Consider the following 23,254-nt stretch of genomic DNA (forward strand, 5'->3'; position numbering starts at 1 on the left):
AAAAAAAAAGGAAGTAAAAAGTTAGGCCTTTATAAAGTATGGAAATTAATGGTAAATTCTTTCACTTTGAAAACAAACAAGCAGGATGTTATAAAACTGGGAAAACATAAAACCACAGACTCATATATGTTTCCAGTTGAAGGAAATTCCACAAACCAACAGCCTTTAGTTCAAAAGCAATATAACCTCTGTGGTGTTATACAAATTCCTGGCTCCTAAATGGAAAGGTTATCCAAAAATGTTTTTAAAAGTGAAGGTTGTAAAGTTATTACTAGTGTGTATCAAGTACCAGAACAGAGAAGGTTTCATACAGGAATTAGCACTCTGTGATAGAAAGCTCCAGAGTTCCAGGTGAAGTCAATGGTGAGATTTAGCACAGTTGAGGGAGGAAAGTCGGAAGGAGGCCCGAGGAGCTGCTGGCACAGCTGGGGCTGTGTTTATGAAATTTTAGAGGTCAAGGAAACAAAACAAATGCATTTTCACAAGAAAGATTGTTTCTAAAGTGTCTTCCCGGGTGACGTTTTTCCTCCTTTTAGCAAATGCAAAGCTCTATCTTTTTTAATGCACTTTCATTAGTTCTTACAGATTATTGAGTACAACCTCCCCAACCCGTGGTGCAGCATCCAGTCTCCCAAAGATCTCTGTTCTTATGCAAATTTGAGAGAGGAACATATTTCCGCCTTCAGCAACCTTCCCACCAAATGAGGTCAGAGAATTTTTCCTCTTGGGAATATTAAGGAGTGTTGAGGGATTCAGGACAGTGTCAGGCATATCATTACATAATCCAGCTTTGTAAAATGATGTATTATTGGATACAGTCTATGCTTGTTACTGAGCAGTGTTCTTGGCCTTTCCTAATCAATAGAAATTGATAAGAGGCCAGACAAGAAATTCAGACAAGGCTTTATTGGGGGCCCTGCTATAGCAGGGGGGAGCAAAAACAAGTAACAGTTTCCCTTCCTTGCTCCCAAGTTGGGGCAAGCTGGTTCCTTATATGGGGTGAGGGTAGGGGTGTGTCCAGGAGTTGGGCCAGAGGGGTGGCTTGCCCACCCCTTACATGGTGTTGTGTGCAGGGGGCATGCACAGTACCTTGCTTTTGCTCCTGACACCCTTTTTTTGCTCCAGGCTCTTCAGAAGTGGCAATTGGGTTTTTGGCCTTTTTGTATCTTGTTGTCCATAATTTGCCCCAACTGCTCATGAACGCAACTATATTTAGTCCCTTATAGGTTTTTTTTGTATTTTATTGCTTGAGGAGAGATGTTTGTCCAGGTGCAAGCACTGCAACAAAGGGTCCCAGGTCCCAGGTCACAGCCTGTCTCATGCTGGGTACCAAAATCTTTCTTAAGGAACCACCTATTAAAAGGGTTCATTTTTAGTAATGCAATATCATTTGATGGAATTAAGTTTCTCAGTGCTGGTAGGTTTCTCAAAATCTCAGTTACCTAAGATAATATAGGACAGATTACAAAAAAAATTCACTGCAAAGCATTGTGTTCCAAGTGTCTCACAAACCTACAATAATTTTTTAAAATATATCCAGTGACATTTCATTGCTGAAATGTTGTTACAAGAAGATAAAAGATGTATGCTATATAAACAATTCACAATGTTCAAATATTGGATTAAGACACAAAAAATATCTCTAGGAGGTTAATTGAAATGATACCAACACTGCTAAAAATATATGAAACTTGGGATCCTTAACTAGAGGAAGGGTCAAGGTTAAGGAAGAGAGAAGGCAATCATGATCATCGAGGAGTGATTTTTGGGAACCCAGGCTGCTGGACTCCTAAATTCTAGTGCCAGACAGGGCTCCATGTCTGAGAGGAAGTTCATGACAAAGGAACCCACAATTCCTTGCCTTCATCCTCCAAAATAATCTCTGGTTTATTTTCTCCAGAGGAGTAGGAGATGGTTTAAGAGAGCTAGGAGCTCAGCCCCACCTCCATCTCAGATACCTACACAAGCAAAGAGGAAAATGTAAGCTACACCTGGACTTGGTGAGAACAGTGCTCTCGGGCTGCCTGGCTACACCAACACCACCTCCCATGACTCATGAGGTTTTGTTTTATTTAAGTATCATTATCTTGGTCCTAAGAGAGGTCCATTCCCCTGGAGAGATCATTAATTAACTTTCCCTAAATAAGGAGGATGACTACATTTTTAAGATCCTATTTTGGTCCATAATTTAAACCTCTTTTCTGTCTGAGCTCCAGCTGGCGTTAGTGTAGACTGCTATGAACGGGTCTCCATCTCCAAAGTGTAAGGACAGAAAACACCTACAAACTGGATCTCTAATAACTAGAGTGTACGTATGAATATTAAAACTAGCCACAACTCTTGTTTACAGAAAAACTACATTTTTTTTTAAGAATCAATTTTATTTATTTATTTATTTTTGGTTGTGTTGGGTCTTTGTTGCTGCATGCAGGCTTTCTCTAGTTGTGGTGAGCGGAGACTACTTTTCGTTGCGGAGCACAGGTTCTAGGCGTGTAGGCTTCAGTAGTTGTGGCACGCGGGCTCAGTAGTTTTGTCTTGCAGGCTCTAGAGAGCAGGCTCAGTAGTTGTGGCACACCGGGCTTAGTTGCTCAGCAGCACGTGAGATCTTCCCGGAGCAGGGCTCAAACCCATGTCCCCTGCATTGGCAGGTAGATTCTTAACCACTGAGCCAACAGGGAAGTCCCAACAAAGAACTACATATTTTTTTTTAAGAACTACATTTAATTCACTGTAAAATTGTCTTTTCTGATCCTAATTTAAACAAAGTAGATGACATCATGAAACAGTATTTAAATAGAACCGCTCTAAGCATTTTATTGATATTAACATATTACACTTCATAACAACCTATGAAGTAGGTTCTATTATCTTCCTCATTTTGAAGATGAAGAAACCGAGGAGGCAGAGAAAAGAAATACCTTGCCAAAGAATTTGAATCCAAGCATTTGATGCCACCAAGCTATGGTTCTTAAATGCCAGGATAGGCTGCTTCTGCTTCTAAACTACTACTTTGTCCTAATTTACTAAGTATTTATGCTTTAATAAAGATCTGATAAATTAGGAGTTTGGGATTAACAGAAACACACTACTATATATAAAATAAGTAAAAAACAAGGACCTATTGTATAGCACAGGGAACTATACTCAATATTTTATAATAACCTATAATGAAAAAGAATATATTTATAATATATATTAATATATGTATGAATCATTTTGCTGCACACTTGAAACTAACACAACATTGTAAATGAACTATACTTCAATTAAAAAAAAAGAAAAAGAAACAGAAGAGTGATCTGAAATCTTGCATTCACAAGTCCAAAATCCAAAAAGCTCTGAAAACTGAAAATTTGGTTTCAACTTCATTTGGCAGAAGAACTGGAAATTAACTGATTTGAGGTGACTTTAAAGTCCCTATTTATCTCACTTTAACTTACTGGTTTGCTGCAGAAATGTTCCTGGTGTTTGACTACGTGACACTGTCCCAGACTCTGCTTGAGGAGTTCCATACTTTATGATCTAAGCATTCATCAGTCATTCAAAAATATATATTCTCTATTCTGAAAGTCAATATTCAAAATTCTAAGTGATAACAATCATTATTCAATTTTTCATTAACAGTCAATTTTATATTTGAAATTTAGACAAAAATAACTATAGTCTTGGGCATAAGGGCTTTGACATAAGTTTGTTAGGGTCCAATCTAAAGCATGCACCTGCATAATGCAGATGAGTATTGAATTCATATTATGTAAAGTCATCTACTGTTCTGGAATCCCCTGTGAGATGTTAGTGTAATAAAGTGGAAAGCTAGAATTTCAGCTGTTATTATAAAATTTCAGCTTTCTGATCCAGGCTCTTTAACCTAACCCCTTAAGGAGGCAGATTTTCAAAGAGTTTAATAAAATTTTATATTAAATACACCACACAGAATAAAGTTGTAGTGCAGATTTGTCCAGTGATTCAAATTCCTATATCCTACTGCTTTGAATTATAATTGCCCTGGTAAATTCCATGGGACATGTTGCAGTGAGTAATGGAATAAAAGTAGTATTTATATAGCCTTGCACTCCTAAAGATGGTCACAAATATTCACAAGGTAATCTCAGTTACCTAGGGAGGTGTCAAATATTAATATCCCTGACTTAAGAATAAGAAATTGGGTGATAAAAATATAAATAAATAAAATACATTTATGCCAAAAAAAAAAAAAAGAAATTGGGTGATGACAGCTAGGCAATAACAGATGTCTGTCTTCTAAAGCCCATTGTAAATCTTTGTTCAATGTCCGTACCACCTACATAATGACATCCTACTTAGAGACTAGTTCGTTGTTAGTACAGGTGACGACCCTTGAACAGTATGGGGTCCAGGAGAACTGACTCCCTGTGCAGTCAAAGAATCTGCATATAACTTTGACCCCACAAAAACTTAACTACTAATAACCTTACTGATAACACAAACAGTTGATTAACACATATTTTGTATGTTATGTGTATATCTACATATATTTTGTGCACTCATGACATACCTAACTTTCTTTTAATTTTCCTGATATTTCTAGGTTATGCTGTTCATGTCTGAGTTTTTTAAATTGCTGCAAATCTCCAAAAAATTTTCCAATATATTTATTGAAAAATATCTACATGTAAGTGCACCCGTGCAGTCCCACCCATGTTGTTCGAGACTCAACTGTATATTCATACAATGTTAATCAGCAATATACAAAAATGTGGAGAACATGTGGAGAAGCAAGGGTTTGATCATCAGTGTGTAATTGGCGTCTAACACAATACAATGCCTGATCCGAAGAAGTCTTCTAATAAACATTGGCTGAATGAAAGACTATGAACAGATCAAAAGCTGGTTCTGTCTTTTCACTCAGCACCATCCTGCTGCATTTCCCATTGACTGAGAGCATGATAATTTATTTAACTCTCATTTGGTAGGGCATGTATTTTATTTAATACTCACTTATACCCATAAGTTTCTATTACTTGCTCAAGAACCCACAACCTATAATTGGGAGAGAAGAGATTTCAACCCAGTGTCAAGATTTCAACTCGCAAAGCCCTCAACAACAGGACCCTGTGTGTTTGTTTGTTTTTTCTGGATGTAGTTTTGTTTTTTTAATCTAATTATCCCCTCAGGAGAGTTGATATTTCAATGCTTACATTCTCCTCTACGAGATGCTCCTACCTTATAGAGGATGCCATACATTCTGGACTCCGCTCCTTCTAGAACTCATTTCCTCCAATCTTTATCTTAGCAAAAGTTGTATCATATTCACTTATTTAATACTGATTCCATTTATTATCTAAGAAAATGTTTATGAATAAGCAAGTGATTGTATTCACGACCTGAATTAGCATTATATAATATCTCTATTAGCATGCAACTTTTCCTACAACTATATTTTAAAAACAGCACAACCAAAACAGATGAAAGAGAACAGACACACACATTTCATATTCCTTAGATGTAAGCTTTTTATAGGAGCTATCTTTGCCTTGTTCATATTGTGATGATTTTATATATTAAATATATTATGTTTCTCCATAAATTACAGTGTGCTGTATAACACATTGCAATTGTAAATGGCTTGAGAAGCTTAAAACATAAGCAAATAAACAAATAGAAAAAAGTCATTATAATGTATACTATTTGGGGGTTTTGATTCATAGTATATTAAATATTTGGACATTTCAACTCACTTTTTCATTTCTATGTTACATCAACAAAACCATGTGTGAGTTTCCAAAACATCTTTATTATCATTTCTAATAAAATCTGTGTTACCAGATTAAAATCTGCCAGACTCCATAAAAGTCATAATTACGTTCCTATTTAGTGCTAGAAGAGATCTCCTCATTCCCAGACAAGACAAAAAAAACCAAAGTGAAACAAACAAACAAACAAAAAAGCAGAAGGGTAAGCTCACTCAAGCCAGACCCAGACTTGTCCAAGGAGATAAAACGACACAAGGGTTAAAACAGGCTGAGACCAAGAGGTTAACACTTGTCTCTGGTGGAGACCATTTCCTCATCCCATACCATAGACACCATTTCTCTCACTTGAAGTGGAAAGGAGAGTTTAGGAACAAATATAGCTAGATTTAAAACACACATCCTGTATCAGTTGATTCACCTTTGAAAACTGCACTTAAAAAGAGAACACATGTATATGTATAGCTGATTCACTTTGCTATAAAGCAGATAGCAACACACCATTAAAAAAAAGAGAGAGAGAGAGAGAACACAACCACCTGTCCAGACGGCTATTTTCATAACTTCTTACATATCTAACCAGATCAACAGACTGTATTTTGCCAAACAGCCATGAAAACATGACACTGATGCCTTGCACTCATCTCCCACTGTCATTTATGATACATGCTTGTTTTGAAGGTCGTTACATGTAAACCAGTGACTATCACCATAAATTAAACAAGCCCATCAACACAGAGTTGTTTATTTACCTGAGCTGATAGTGGTCCACAGTGCTCTCTACAAAAATTAAAGAGTTGCTTTCTGCATATACATACACACCGACTTACAGAAAAGAAACCATCAAAAATCAGCAAAATTGATACAGCTTACCACTCAAAACATGATCATAACGATGGTAGGGAATGTACCTCCTTCTGTCTCCAGGAAGCAGGTTTTGTGTCTTCCAAACATTTCCATCTATGAACCAACTAGAACAACTGAAAGGTCACCTACACTGACAGAACCAGAGAATGAATTTATTTTTATAGGTTGGTTTTTTAAAACAGTGGCAACATCAAAGAATACAAGAGGTAAAGTATGAATCAGAAGACTCACATTCCATGAGTCATGGGCTGAGAGTGAAAAGAAACAGGATCGCCTTTATAGAAGCACCAAACTACATTCTAAATGCTCTAAATTGCCAAAGTTCTGCAAAGATTAAGCTTCTTGTGTTTAAAGACAAGACATACGCTGAAGCCTTTTATTTTTGAGATATAACTTAACAGAAGTTAATGACTGATGGCAGTCTCTTTTCTCCAAACAGACACCTCTCTGAATGACTTTATCATAAGCAGAAATTGGATAGAAATGTCCTGACTAAATATTTTGCTGTCTACAGTATCTGAAGAGTAGAACTAATTAACAGAGGATTGCAGTTTTATCTATTTAGTGATTTATCTGCTGTCTTAAGGGGATGCATCCATGGGCAATCGGTCTTAATCTCCCACACAAGGGCTGTAACTTGGAAGATTCAAATAGAATCAGTAGCTGCAAGACAAAGATAGCGTTTTCCCAGGAGTGCAGCCAGCTGTTGAAAGAATACAGATCATTGTTTGCCGCTGAGTGCAAAAAATCATTAAGAGATTACTCATAGAATTATTACTTATCTGTGTTACATCTTAAAGTGAAAGAAAGAAAGCAAAATTATCCTGTGACTACCAAGATGTCTCCACAAGAGACTACCAAGATCCCGCAAGGCATCTTTCACTGACTAGTCCACTGAGAAACATAAACTTGGTCCTATAAAGGTCTATTCATTGGTCAGTGAATGCACATGTTACGTGTTTCTTTGAAAGGATAACCATCCCAGAGAGTGTGGTAAACTCCAGATTCCAGAAACCCTAAGAGCCTCTTAATACCACAGCCATGTGTGACTTGAAAAAGGGAAAATTGTCCTCCTGAGTGGTTTGTTTCAAAGAACAATTTCAATTGACTTTCGAATGTCCTGTAGTTGAAATACTCTTGCTGGTATTCATAAATGCTTCATGAATACAGTTTTATAAGGAAGAAAAATTGCAAAAGAAAGGTGAGATGGTTAAATAATTTAAATGTTGTCCTAAGATAGCTAAACAAATTAATTTCCTGAATCAATTAAATACACAACACATAATTTTGAAATTTACAAAATTGAATTAATGATCCAATAGTTATATATTATTTTGATTTAAAAAACATGAATGATTTAGGGACACAAAGAATTAAGTCTTAAAGAGAACAGACTTGTGGTTTCCAAGGGGGAGGGGGCTGGAGGAGGGAAGGATTGGGAGTTTGGAATTAGTAGATGCAAACTATTATATATAGAATGGATGAATAACAAGGTCCTACAAGATCCTACTGTATAGCACAGGAAATTATATTCAATATCCTGTGATAAACCATAATGGAAAATAATATGAAAAAGAATATATATATATGTATAACTGAGTCACTTTTGCTGTACAGAAGAAATTAAACACAACGTTGTAAATCAACTATACTTCAATAAAATTTTAAAGAAAAAGAATTAAGTTTTGTGTAAGACAGCTTTGGAACAGGGAGGAAGATGGTCTCAAGGTCTACCCTCCCTCCTCAGACTGGATGGGCCCAGCACTCAGCCCTCAGGGGTTAGTAGAATACAATAATAATAATAATGATACATGTCAAGCATTGGTATGAAAACTGATATGTTCAATAATAAATAAACAATAATAGCAATAATTATTGATTTCTTAAAATTAATATATTTCAATTTCTTTTTCTCCCTTATTTGATCCAATCCCAATCCTGGCTGTCAGGGGGCTGCTTTTCTCTTTCTCACATTCCATATATACTCATCTTGATTATCCTAAAAATAGCCACTGTGATCCCTCTAACTTTATTCAAGCCCCAAATATTGATTGGATAACTGCTCTGGGCCAAAGCCTAATAGTTAAGGAGATTTGAGAAGCAAAGAGATAGGAGCTCAGGATGAGAAGGACAGATGTAGAAAAGTACCGTTGTGGCACAATCATGTTGGGATTTGGGAGGGACATGTGTGGGGGCAGAATAAGAAAGGAAGGAGCAGCAAGCTGTGCAGCAGGCTTCAAGGGGAGGTCATTTTGAATTTGGTCTTAAAGGATTATCACCAGGGAGAGAAAGGAGTTCACATAGATGAAAAGAGATGTGAAAGCTTAGGGCCAAAGGAGCGAATAATAAATTGTTCATTGTCATCGCACATGTTGGGTCTAGGGTGGACCTGGACCCTAGACCTAAGATCCTCTAACTTAAGATGCTTCCCACATGTCGGAGGTTGAAATCCCAATTCTACTTAAAACCTCCAGTTTGAATTCTACAAAGACTACTTTGAAAACTCTCACCCACATTGATTTCTCCTGCTGGGAGCCCCAGAGCCCTTGTTCTCTTCCTCTCTTTCGAATACAGAGCTGTCATGATGGGACCACAGTGAACAGTTGGATTTGAGGTGAGAAGAATTTGAATTCAATCTTAGTTCCCTAACCTATTAAAAGAGTGTGATATTAGAAAAGATACTCAACATCCCTGAGCCTTTATTTATCCATCTTTAAAATGGAGGTCAATCATGAAAGACCTTCTCCACAGTGTGCTGTAGAGGTTAAATAATATTTGAGAGAGAGGATCATAACATAATGGCTGGAACAGAGCAAGTTCTCAAAAAGCAGTGGCTATTGTGTGAATTATTTTCTATTTGCACTGTAATTATTATGTCACCTTAGATTAATCCCATAGAGTAAGATACTTCATAGGAATATCCATGTTTTTCTTTTTGTTTTATCTCTTACCTTTGTATTTCTACATATACAACAAACAGGACTTTTAATACAGTAAATAGTCAATAAAAGTTTAATTGTAAAAAATTGCTACCTGGCTTAAAACGTAGCCACGCTGATGATCAAAATGTCAATTTCTTTATCTGGAATATAGATATATTAATAAAGGTGATGACTATTACCATTTTTTAATTTTGTTATAGTGTTTTAATTTTGTTATAACAAAATTAAAGAGAAAATTTTTTGGTTTTTTAATTTTGCTATATAATTTTGTTATAGTGTTATAGTTTTTAATTGTGTTATTTGTTTAGTTATAGCTATATAATTTTTACATAGTGTTATAGTAGCATTAAAAAAATCAGTCTAGATTTTTACAAGAGTGGGTAGTTAGAAAATAATTGTATTTACTTGATACCTTGTTTAGATATTTCACATCTACAAGGTAGAGAACACATTTTTGACATTCATATATTATTCACCAATCCAATCAGATTAGCTGGTTCTGACATACTTCCTCTTTAAAGGAGTCTGAAAGTCACTTACTTTTATCCCTGAAGACAACAATACATCCTGACATATAGGAAATATTTTGTTATTTTTTTGATTATAGGCATTTTATACAGGAAATAATTAATTGGAATTTAAAGCAAATATTCATCTTTTGTGGGTTGGATATTAATGTTAAACTTCAAAAATCAGTTTAGAATTAATAATCACAGAGGATGGTACCTGATTAATTCATTTTGCGTAATAAAAAATGAGTACTTAATGATGAGTAGATATGCTTAGTATGTAAATAATGGATTTCAGTTACACCATGTATAAATATTTGAGAAAGTTTGTGTTTACCTACAAGAAGTCAATGTAAAAACACAACTATCTGATAATCACCTTTTGGTAAATATTTATCTCATGTTTCCTTCAGTGGAAAAATCTGTGGGGTTTGTAGATTGCCTGGCAGCTAGAGGTCAACCATTCCAATCTCACCAGATTTCACTGAATGACTTTGTGAATCCTTCTCCTCCATCAGTAAAATAAAACAGTCCATTTTTAACCACCTGAAGGTGATAGAGGTTACAGTAAGTGATATACAGCAAAGAACCTTCCTTTATACTTGGGTACAATGAAATGATAGTTTATCTACAATGAATACTTGCAGTTATCTGACAAAAACAGGTCAAAGGTTTTGTGAGTTTTCTTCTGAAATTGCTCAAGGCCGTCTCTAATGACTGATAATTGAAAACAGAGACTGGGACTCCCAAATGTGATAGGTGACAGATGAGCAGTAGATTAATGCCAATACTTGGTTAGGAGACACTAAAAGTTCAGGGGTCACAGGAATTAGCCATTGTGCTACTGTGAAAAGACAGACATCAAAAGTCTATTATCCCCTTAATAGCTCTTCCCTGAGCCTGAAATCTGTTCTCACTTGCTTTGGTTATAATTTAGAGATCTCTCGATGCCATGATACACATGATGTCAAAGTGAAACCACTCACCCTAAGTGTGTCAATAGTTAGGGTTTGCATGTTTTTATTTACATAGTAAAAAAAAAGATTGTTTTCATATCACATTCTTAGTGTACTCTGCTCATTTTGGAGAATTTCAGAAACATCTTGTCCAGAAAAAAGAATAGTTATACTTAATGGAGAAGAGGAAAGCTAGAAAACTTGACATTAAATGTGTACAGAATTTCTCTATGGGGGAAAATGAAGGAAGTTTAAGACAGTTTGCATAGTAGAAAGGATATGAGAATTTCTGTAGCTGAACAAACAAATAAATGTCTTTCTCACATGAGCTCCTTTAAGTTTTAAATCAGTATGATAACTTTTATAGAGTTCACTCAAGTTCAATCTGTGGTTCAATCCATCATTTTGAAACAAAAGCAAACTCTACATTTTTTTCTGCCTGATGGGTTGCATCAGTGAAGTTTGGTACAGGAAGTTTGGTACTTGAAACTGGATCAAGTTATTAGAAACACAGTTACATGGTTTTACAGGTTTTCAGGAAAAGGAATAAAATGATGTATATGGATGTATTACCTATATATGCTATACCTAATATAAAGGTACCTGATTTATCTGTTCTGCTTAGGCAAGAACCACAAGCAGCCACTGGTGGCCCATGTTTGCTTCCTACCATGTGCGTATAGCTGTCTGCCTCCAGCACCAGATTTCAAGCTTCACAACAACAGCTTTGCTTGTTTCATTACTGGATACTCGGCTCCTACCTCAGTCTCTGGCACACAGTAGGTGGTCAATATACATGGGAAATGAATACTATAAAAATATAGGCATATATGTCTGATTCTGGTTCTGTTTGTTCGTTTGTTTCAGGAGGGAGAGTAAACGCAGACCCCATTAATCCAGCTTAAGCAAAAACCCCTCCACCATTTATTCTTTTTTTTTTCAATTGAAGTCTAGTTGATTTACAATTCAACCATTTATTCTTGGATGAGTCTTGCCCATGTTTTGAAATAGTATTCTTCCTAATGATATATTTCTTTTTCCCTTTCTTCTTTGAAAGGAATTCAAATAAATAATGATAACTTAGAATGCTAATGTCTTATATTTATTTTGTTTCCACTAGCTATACTGGTACTTAAAGACATAGGCTGGACTAATAGAATCTCTGATTCTTCAATGGACATATTATTCTTGAGGAAGGAGAAAAAGGTAATAGAAAAATTAACATTGGTCCATTTTATGGTTATCAATAGAATTGTACTTAGAATGATTTGCAGAATAAATTGTAGATGGTAATATTTATGCACTTTTGATTATAATATAATAATTTATACATTCTGATTAATTTTTCTCTATTTACATGAAAACATGAATTTCATTCCTCTATAATATGTATATGTAATATGTCTTTGATAACATGTTCATAATATTATTGATGTTCTTCCCAAAATATTGAAAATAGTTGCTCCTTTCAGAAATATGCTTTGTTGTAGTTAATTTCTTTTTTGTTAGAAAAAATTTATTAGAACTGCTTTTATTTGGTATGTTTTTCTAACATCATCCTTGAAAGTGAAAGTTCATTTCATCCGCCTGAGTATTTACAGATAGAAACTGGAATGCATAATACATGACCTGTTTAACATTTCTTTACAGCACATTATTAAAACTGTGAGTTAGATCAGTCAATACATTGTATTAAAAAAGGTTTTCTAAAATTGGAGACCTACTTAAGAACATGTGCTAGATTTAATAAAGATGTAACAAGTGCCAGAATCAATAAAGAAATCACATGACCTTCCCACATTTATGGAATGAGACCGCATTGTAGAGTCAAGGGACCCTTAGTGGTCTCAGGTCACAGAGTTTTCATGTGAAAAGTCTCATATTTTTGTTGATCTGGTTTCACACTCCTGGGTTTTTCCTTTGTATTGGGATTTCAGGCCAACCACAAAACTCAGAGCAAAATTCTGAGAAGAATCATTGAGCAGTATCTGGTTTTGAGTTCAAACTATACAAATCCTCCAAGATTCTTAAGATGCACACCTGGAAAGAACAATAAGTCTTCTGAGATCCAGCTCAGATGATCTCATTTTAGATTCAAATTTAATAACTTCCTGAGTCGCCAATCCAATTTTATATTAATTATCAGATGGCCTGTTTTCTGATGGTTTTATTGCTAATAGTTGGACTTGTTCTCAATGTTACTTCATAATCCATCCAACGAGCCCATATGTACTGTTACATAAAGAGACAAATTCAGCAATGGGAAAAGCTAAATACCAACCTCATTTAAACCACATATTCCTCCAAATGGGCAGGAACTGGTGAGACCTAGTACCAGAAGTGAGTACGAAGAGCAGGTATGAGTGTGGGGTTAAAATAAGAATGTTTGAGTATTAGATGTTTAAGTAGCTGGTGGATCCGTAGATCACCCTCTACATCTGTGCTAATGAGTGCTCTGGCCGCATGAGCAGAAATTTGGAAGTTTTCTGGAAAACTGGCATCACCAGCACAGTTGAGAATGTAGTATTCTGGAAACAAAGGAACTAGATCAACCCATGCATACTAAATGCTGAGTTCTGGGCTTCTTTCTCCACTCAATTTCTGGAATGTTGACACCCAGGCCTGTGCCTTCCAGATAAGAGAATGAAAGGGTCCTCTCATTGAAATCTGACCATTCCCAGAAGAAAGAATAAGTCTCCACAAAATGGCAAAGCAAGAATATCTTAGATAAAAAATAATATCAAGTTCCACCCATATGCTAAGAGCTTCTAATCAGTTTTTTAATCTCTTGCAATTAAATAAGAGCTGACAAGCAAAGATCACTAATAGCTGAGAAAATTCTCTCCCTTTAAATATAGAGATAAGAGTAGATTTTTTTTAAAAGGAACTTGTAGGTATTTCATAAAAAGAAAAAAAATTACTAAAAACTACCATAATATCTTTTGAGAGCCAAGAGAAGCTTTTGCACCCGTGAAACAACAAGATGCTGTAAAAGACAAACACTCAATGCTAAAACATCTCTTGGATATGAAGTTGAAAATCAATCTCAGTTTGAAAGATTAAGTTGAATAAATTTTCAAAAAGGACAGCAATTAGTCAAAGGAATGGAAAATAGGAGAGGAAGACTGAAAAAAAAAAGAAAGAAAGAAAGAAAAAAAAGCATTAGTTCAGAATTAGCCCTAATAATAGTGGTTCCATAAAGAGAGATCAGGAAACAATGAAGAAATCATCAAAGAAATAATTCAGTTCACTGATCCAAGTGCAAAAGTCTCAGGATTGAAAATGTCTGCTTTGTAGACAAAGCGAAGTTTCTACAAGTTTCTGGACACAAAATACAAGCTACATACATACATAGGGATCAGGAATCAAAATGGATTTAGACTTCTCAAAAACAACACTGCCATCTATGCCTTCAAAATCATGATGAAAAATTATTTCCGCCCTAGAATTCTATATTCGACTCAATTATCCATCAAATATGAAGGTATAATAAGGATACTTTCAGACATTGCAAGGTGTCCAAAATTTGATTCCCAAAAAATATTTCTTTGGAATTTCCTGAAGAATTTGCTCCATCAAAACATCATACTAAGTAAGTCAGACAAAGAAAGACAAATATCATATGATATCGCTTATATGAGGAATCTAAAAAAAAACAAATGATACAAGTGAACTTATTTACAAATCAGAAGCAGACTTAGAAAATGAACTTATGGTTACCAGGAGGGAAGGGTGGCATGAAGGGATAGATTGGGAGTTTGGGATTGACATGTACACACTGCTATATTTAAAATAGATCATCAACAAGGACCTACAGTAAAAAGTAAGAAATAAAAATAAGTAAATAAATGCTTCACAAGTAAAAAGTCAAAAAGCAAACAAACAAACAAAAGCAAAAAACATACCAGCCAGAAAGAAGATGAAGGCATAAGCTACAGGAAAGAGGAGGTTTGACAGAGGAGAAACAAAGATAATCACAGAATGATGATGAAGGGAGATCCCAGGATGACAGCTGTGCTCTGGACACAGCGACAAACAGTCCATATTGGAGCCATGCGACTCCACAGAAAGATACCTTAAGGCTAACATCACAAGATCCCATTTCCCGTTCACACCATCCTTTGACTCTGACAAAGTCTAGGTGAACCTGAGCCAGACTTGGACCCAGAAGTAGCTTTCCTTACATGTATTTATGAAGTTCCTGCTCTCTCCTCAAAGTCCTGCTGTCTGGGTCATCTGAGAATACTCACTTTTCCCATAGAAGTATTTTGTTTTTCCTATTTTGATGTATTCCTCCGAGTTGGCCGTTGATGACGCTGAGACCAGAAGCTGAGACTACAGCACAGCCCACATGCCCTCATGCATTTCAGCTGAGTGGGTCATACCTGGCCTCACCACACTACAGCCCCCTAAATTCCCAGGACACCACCTCCCCAGGGAGGACAATTAAAAACTGCCAAGCAAACTGAACCAGAATTTTATTCACAAGCTCTGTTTAGCTCATCTTCTGACAACATTCGTCTAAACACTTTGACTTAAATAAGGAGTTTTGTGCTTCCTATTAGTTTTAATAATAATTGGCTTTATATTTACTTATATGTGAAATACATCCAATTAAAATAAAATACGTCATTGAGGTAGAGAAAAATAACTTAACCAAGTTCATGTTTACTGTGATCCTTGAAGCATGCATTCAGATCCAGTTCTGACCACATCAGCGCCTCTTAGGAAATGTTCCCAAGAGGCTACAGAATTTCTTTTTGAACGTTTATCTTTATCCTCTGCCTCAGTGTTTATTCTAATTCCAAAACTCTACTGTTTCTCACTTTACCTTTGGACGTCTTTCCTTTATGAAGAAACCACAGAGTGATTTGGAATATCTAACACCAGGAAATATTTTCAGTAATCCTAATGTGTCGATCACCACAGTACAGAATATTTAGACTCTGCAAAACGCAAGCTTTATTGCTACAATCACACTTAAGTACACCAAGAATGGCTCTTGTGTGGAAGCAGAAAATACACTTGAAATTCTGTTTTGCTTTTCTCACCCCTAGATGTAGTTCACTAGGGCAAACTAGCATAATCCTGAAAGCATATGAACATCACCAGTTTATTCTACATTGCTCTTAACTCACAGTGAAACCAAAAGTAATCCCAAAGCTAAGATACATTTCACACATTTCCAGTTAAACTAGTTTCCTTCTTTTTTGCTTTTGAAGGACACCAGCTAAAGCTGAAAATAGTCATGGAAAGAATCATTCAGTGAAAGAGAGCGGACGATGGTCATGGAAATGGTTGAGGAACCCGTTGAAAGAGAAACAATGCGTATATAGAGAGTAAGGTGTTAATAAAGCTTATTAATATTTATGACCTGATACCTTCAAGCAAGAGATGCCAAAAGAATATGTCAACCAAGAGCAACATCAGAAGAATAAAGCAGAGTTTGTGTGTTAACTGTCTTAATGATGGAGCAGAAGTTAGACGCTACGGGGTCTCCTTTCTTCTTACTCAAACCACACAGGACACTCTATATTCAATCATGGAATCCTGATGAATTTATGAAGCTTAGCCTCAAAGCCTTAGAATGTTCAGAATCAGTAGTAATAATAATTATTATAAAATTATAATAACTAACATGTATGAGACATTATGCTAAATGCATATAATCTTATTTAATATGATGTATACTTAGTGAGAGAAATTCAGCTAACGTTTATTGGATGTTTATTATTCAGCCACCATTTCCAGCAGAGAAGTTTAGGGAACAGAAGGGAGGTAGAGAAGGTAGGAACAAAAAGTTATCAACAGAAAAAGACTCACAGACATAGAGAACAGTCTTGTGGTTGCAATGGGGCTGGGAGGTGGGGAAAGGATGGACTGGGAATTTGGGATTAGCAGATGCAAAATATTATATATAGAATGAATAAACAACAAGGTCCTACTGTATAGCACAGGGAACTATATTCAATATCCTGTGATAAACCATAATGGGAAAGAATATGAAAAAGGATATATACATGTATAGCTGAATCACTTTGCTGTACAGCAGAAATTAACACAACATTGTAAATCAAATGTACATCAATAAAGTTCTATTTTATTCAATTCAATCTTCTCTCATTTTATTGAACTTTTGTATGTGGCAGATACAGTACCCCGTGTCATGGAGAATACACCCCTCCCCAAAAAGTCAAACTTACAGTTCACATACACATATTTAAGCTGACAACACAGATGAGATTTCAGAAACAGATTCTATAATGTTCAGAAGGTACCAAGCAAATGGTACAAAATTCTGGGTGCAGTTCGTTTGAGAAGACTTTCTTGTGAATAGTAGTCTCTATTTAGTCACTTGATGTAACCCAATTGACAGGGAAACATTCACCTTTTACTTAATTTACTGTCTAAAAAAATAAATGTATGAGAACCAAAACCCTGTCCCAAATTCCCTCCACCAAATTCCCAACAATGAAAAGATAAGAAAATGCAAGATTTCATCAAAAGCAAGTATAATATGAATTGGGGCAAAATGTCCTAATTGAGCGGAGGTGGTCTCTTTGACTTAAAATGCATATGTACAGGAAAACTTGGACTTGGTTAAGCAATGCTGTTTTACCTTTTGCACTACATACTACCTTGCAAATAAATTCAAATGCCAAAGCGCATTTCATTCATATTTGCTGAGCACCTATTTCATGCAAGGTTCTCAGCTTGAAGTTGTGCAGGAAGCACCAGAATATATATTATAAGCACGACTTTTGTGCTCAAGACTAAACTACATTGTTCAGAGCTCAAGGGTATATAGTTCTATTTTTCCATCTCCCTCTACCTGAGGCTTGAATTCTGTCCAGTTTTCAGGCACCTATTTTTCCTTTCCAGAACGCCAACTTTAGCCTTCATTGTGTTCAAGAGGAAAGGCAACAGAGAGAGAGCAGATTTGCAACACTTGAAAAACACTTCAGTGGCAAGGGACTGAGAAAGGAATTTTCTGTCAGAAACTATTTGGAGGAAAGTGTTACAGTTTTCAATTTAAATTTAAAGCCAAAGAGAGAGCTGAACTTAAAGTTAAATGGCACTAATTTCGAACTAATATTTAGGCACATCTACACCACTGTTGGTATGTTTGCAGTACATTTTGATTTAACACAAATAAAGCACTGAATTTGTTCTTTCTTCCTTCAATAGTAAATGGAATAATAATACCATCTTATTATTTATTTAAGCGTAGGCTACATGGCACAATTTTCCCAACAAAAACAAAGCAAAACAAAACAAAAACAAATTAACACAATTTGTGAACTTGGTTTAGATATCTAGAAAGGCTCACAAAAATATCAGAGAACAAATAATTATTATAATTACAAGTGGTGCTTATTAAGCATTTAAAGTATACTATGCAATTAATTAAGGGCTATAGATGCCTTTTATTAAATACAGTATACAAATCTATAACTAAAATTCAGAATAACCTAAAAAGTGATTGTTATTAAATTTTTTCAGCAAAACTGTTAACATTAAGAAGTAAACATTAACCAAATCCGAGACCATATGCATACATAGAACCTTTTACAAAGACTAGAGAGCCTCTTTCAAAAGCAAAAACAAGCAAACAAACACCTTCCTCCAACACTCTAATGGGGTTTAGGTCTAGCAGTCCAGCCTGAAAATCTAACTTGATAAGTCTTGGTGAACAAAGTTTTGTGATGAATCAGTGGTAAGAATGAGATTTTTAGTCCACTGACTAGATTCCCAGTTGACAGGCTCTAGGCTGTAGAGACCTGAACCTCCCCCCAACAAACAAACATAAGTAAGTATCAGTGGAACACCTTCCAGATCATCTAGTTTACCCTCCCACCCTTCAGCCTGGTGCCAACTAACATATTTCAAAAAGCATTGTCAATTCTGGACTTCCATGGCTGTACTTTGGTAATTTCTTATTTCAGTGCGAAACATCAGTGTTAGGAAGTTGATAGATCTATCTTGAATAATATCTCACAGCATAATTTAAAAACACTTCTTCCATTGAACTTGAGGGATATAAAAATTCAAATCATAAGAAATTGTGGAAGACTAGAATAAATAAATAATAAACAAAGATCTTTAAATTAATAAAGCATAATGTTATCAAATGTGCATTTTTGGTATTAAAAGTATGGGAAGAAATACTGAAAATTCTATAACTACAAAAAATTTTAAAATAATCCTTTATATTTTATAAAATATAACTAATTTAGATAGATAAATGGATAGATAGATAGATAAAGATAGATGGACAGTTATTTTGAACCAAATCAGTCCAGTCTTTTTAAGCTATCACATTAAATAGTGTTTTAAAAGCTTCTGGAGGTATTCTCCCCATCTGGACTTCCAAGTTACTTATATCATTTAAAAAAATATTTCTCTGTCTTATCGTTACCCCAGAGAAACATCTATAGGATCACACATTTCATGGTGCTTTTGCTGCCATACCTCTGTGGAACTTTATAAATACCAATGTGTTCCACATCCCTTTTCCTTTTAATTGCATTTTGTAATTTCACACAACTCAAAACAAAACTTTAACAAATAGGTGTATAGAAATGACAGTGAGGACAAATCTTAGAGTACTATTAGATTGACCCATTTTGAAAAAAAATGTATCAATAGCTGAAGTGTTAGGAATCTTTCTCTAGTAGATATTAATACCATGGTTTTTATGGGAATGATATTTGACTAATTTTCCCAGTGTAACCTGTTCACCACAGGTCCTTTAATAATTATTATTCCATTTGATGTTTTAACTTATCTCCTAAATTAGACTGCTTTAAATATTTTCTAAAATGAAAATATGGTAAATATGAAATGATGGAGAGAATGATATTTTGCCTTCTTCTTTGCTCACTGATACATGTTCCATTTTCTTTCTATTCCATCTCCTAGGTGACTTTTAGGACATACTGAGTATCACATATCGTTTTAATGAGGTGCCTTCACTTTTTTATTTCTTGTGGCATTATCTTCTTAAAGCTTCATAATCAATAAAGCTTAAAGCTTCTTAAAGCTTCATAATCAATCTTGGCAGAGGCCAAGAAAAAGACAGGGGACCAAGAGTGAGACTGCATAAAGGTTGCTGATAGTCCAACAAACTCAGAATGTAGTAAAATGACACCTACTAGAAGCTACTATAGGCCATCCACACCCAATAAAACTTCCCTCCTTCCTTCACTCTCTCCACTCCCCTTCCCCCATCTCCCTCTTCCATATATATATATAAAATAATCAGCAAAATATAAAATGAAAGGAAGTGTCTTTTGGAGAAGAATATATTTCAAAGTCCCACATGTTGCTATTTCATTTAAAAAATTTTATTCTAAACACATGAGTAGCCTCACTCTTACCAACATGCATGTTTTAATCCATGGTAGAAGGAGGATTTAGACAACTCATTCACACTGAGGTAAAATGTGAATATATATATATATATATATATATATATATACAGAAAGAGAGAGAGAGGGGAGTTACTTAGTTCTTTCAGGGTCATAAAGATAGTGTCCTATATTTGTCTAGGGGCATTATAATTTTAACTTTTTCTTTTAATTCTAGGATCCATCTATAATTATCCATTAGTATGTGTATAGTGTGAGGTAGGAATTGAAGTTCATTTTTTCTAGATATTTACCCAGTTGTTTCAGCCCCGTTTGTTGAGAAGATTATCCTTTCCCATCCTTTCCTTTCCTGTATCCTTTCCTTTCCTGTATCCTTTCCTTTCCTATATCCTTTCCTTTCCTCCTTGGCACCTTTGTCAAAAATTCTTTGAATGTAATTCTGTGGGTTTATTTCAGCATCTCTACTGTTCCATTGCTCTATTTGTCAGTTCTTACTCAAATACCACATTGTCTTAATCACTGTAACTTCATACTAAATCCTGAATTATATAACAAGTCTTCCATCTTTTTTCTTCTTTTTCCAAGAACATTTTGGCTATGCTAGGTCTTTTGCGTTTCCATATACATTTCTAAAGCAGTTTGTCAATTTAGAATTTTTTAAGGCTATTGGTATTTCGACTGTCATAACATTGAATGTATAACTCAAGTTGGGGAAGATCGTCATCTTAACAACATCGAGATTTCAGTGAGGTCAGTCTATCCCTTCATTTGTTTAAATCTCCTTAATTTATTCCAGCTATGTTTTATACTTTTTAGTATAGAGGTCATATATCTTTTGTTAAATTTATTTTTGATGCTGTAGTAAATACTGTTTTAAAATTTTATTTTCCAATTTTTGTTAGATGCCAGGATATGAAAATACAATTATTATTTTGTACTGACCTTGTACTCTGTGACTTTACTAAATCCACTAATTTTTTGGTTAGTGATCATGTCGAGTTTTTAAAAGGATTTTGTACATGCTCATGGTGTCTGCAAAAAAAGGATGTTTTACTCCTTCTTTTGTAATCTTTGTGACTTTTATTTCTCCTGACATGATTTACTGGCTAACAACTCCAACAACAATGTTGAATAGACATGGTTAGCATTCTTATTTCTTAACTTAGAGGGAAATCACCCAATGTTTTACCTTCCCGTAGAATGTTAACTGTAGATTTTGTGTAGATGTCCTTCCCAATAGTGATATTATTTGCCTGACCCTGGAGATTTTCTTCTAATATTTCTTAGAATGCAGTGGCCTTGCTTTGAACTCCTCCTCTTTCATTCATCTAAAATATTGATATATCATTATTTTAGCCATCGTTGTAAATGATATATTGCAGAGAATCTGTACGTTTCTTTCTTTAAAAGCTGTTGAATTTTGTTTTGATAGAAAATTAAATTTCTGATAAATCCTCTTAATTCTATCAGGCTTCATGATTAAGAAATTGTGATTTCTTAGAGTGGATCTTAGTTTGTCTTTAGTTCTAGGGTATGGGCCCTACTTTAAGCATCCTCACTCCTAAGGTATGGCCTTTCTGGGGTCCTAACTGAACGTCAGCAAGGTCTCTCCAGCACTAGCTGGGCTGGATCTCCCGTGCCACCCAGGACTTGATCTCTGGTTCAACAGTGGCAGCTGCTCTCGGCTCTCTCCCCAGAGCCTCAGCCTGCACAAGTAGAGGCCAACCCTTGACCAAGTTCTGGAGGGGAGCTCAGTGCCTCCACACAGCTCACTCATCTACCCTACCTTTCCCTGAAAACTGAAGCTGCCCCAGGAGCCCCAGACCTCAAACACCCCCTTTTCCCAGGCTGCTGCTCTCAGCCTAGACTCCACCTTCCTGCATTAAGGCCTCCAAACTGCTCCACACAGAAAATCAGGGCAGGGGTAGGTCTCACCTGTGTGTTTCCCATTCCTTTGGAGATTATAAGCCTCCACTGCCCGACATCCAATGCCTAGAAAAGTTGCCTCAGATATTTTTTTCCCAGTTTCTTAGGTTTTTTTAGTTTGTTTTATTTTGTTTTTTAATATTGAAGATATAAGTTTAAGACCAGTTAGTCTGTCAAGGTTAGAGAAAAAATATGTTATTTATGTATTTTTTAAATGTTTGAGCTAAAATAATATATATCAACATTAAAGAGTTATTTTTCCTCATTCATCTAATTACTTCTTTGCTATGAGGCTAAAATCTGCTTCCCTGTACCAGAGGTAGTCTCCTAAGAATAAATATCATTAAATCTATTCCCTGGCCATTGATACCACTTTTTATGAAAACTTTAAAGCCAAAAAATAAAATAAAAATAAAGTAATACTTTTCCAAAGTCTTTTTTCATAGGCTTATTAAATTAAAAAAAGAAAATGATTTACATGATGACATTCTACCATGTAAAAACACCTTTCTACTTTTTCTTTGAGTATCCTCAGTTGGGATACATGATTTTTAGGCTCACTGATAAATGATTAGCTTTTAAAGCAGACTGGCTGGTTCATTGGAATGCTTGGAACAAGTATAGTTTTTTTTAAGTTTCCTTTAAATAGTTAATCATTTAAGTATTTTACAAACTGTATAAATTAATACATTTCTGAAGTCAAGAAATACAGCCAACTAAAGCATAAGTATACATCTCTATAATGGCATTTGGAGCAAAAACTTCAATAACTTGCATACTGGCATAATCATTTGATCGTGCTTGATGTAATGTTTTCTCCCAAGGGCAGAATTTATATTTTTCTGCATGACTCTAATATATAGAGTCATGAATTTCACTTTGGTTAGACTGCATTTAAAGAACGAGATGGTTCTTCTATAAGCACAATCATTTAGGAATAATGAAAGCTGTAAA

The 23,254-nt window shown here is 35.2% G+C and overlaps 1 protein-coding gene across 1 annotated transcript in view; it reads right to left on the minus strand.

Annotated features, from left to right (window-relative positions):
* Positions 1–23,254, minus strand: part of BMP5 (bone morphogenetic protein 5) — a 118,270-nt gene that overhangs the window by 61,911 nt on the left and 33,105 nt on the right. The gene's annotated exons all lie outside the window — the stretch shown is intronic.

The sequence above is a fragment of the Pseudorca crassidens genome, chromosome 10 (assembly GCF_039906515.1).
Source record: "Pseudorca crassidens isolate mPseCra1 chromosome 10, mPseCra1.hap1, whole genome shotgun sequence".
Lineage (NCBI taxonomy): Eukaryota > Metazoa > Chordata > Mammalia > Artiodactyla > Delphinidae > Pseudorca > Pseudorca crassidens.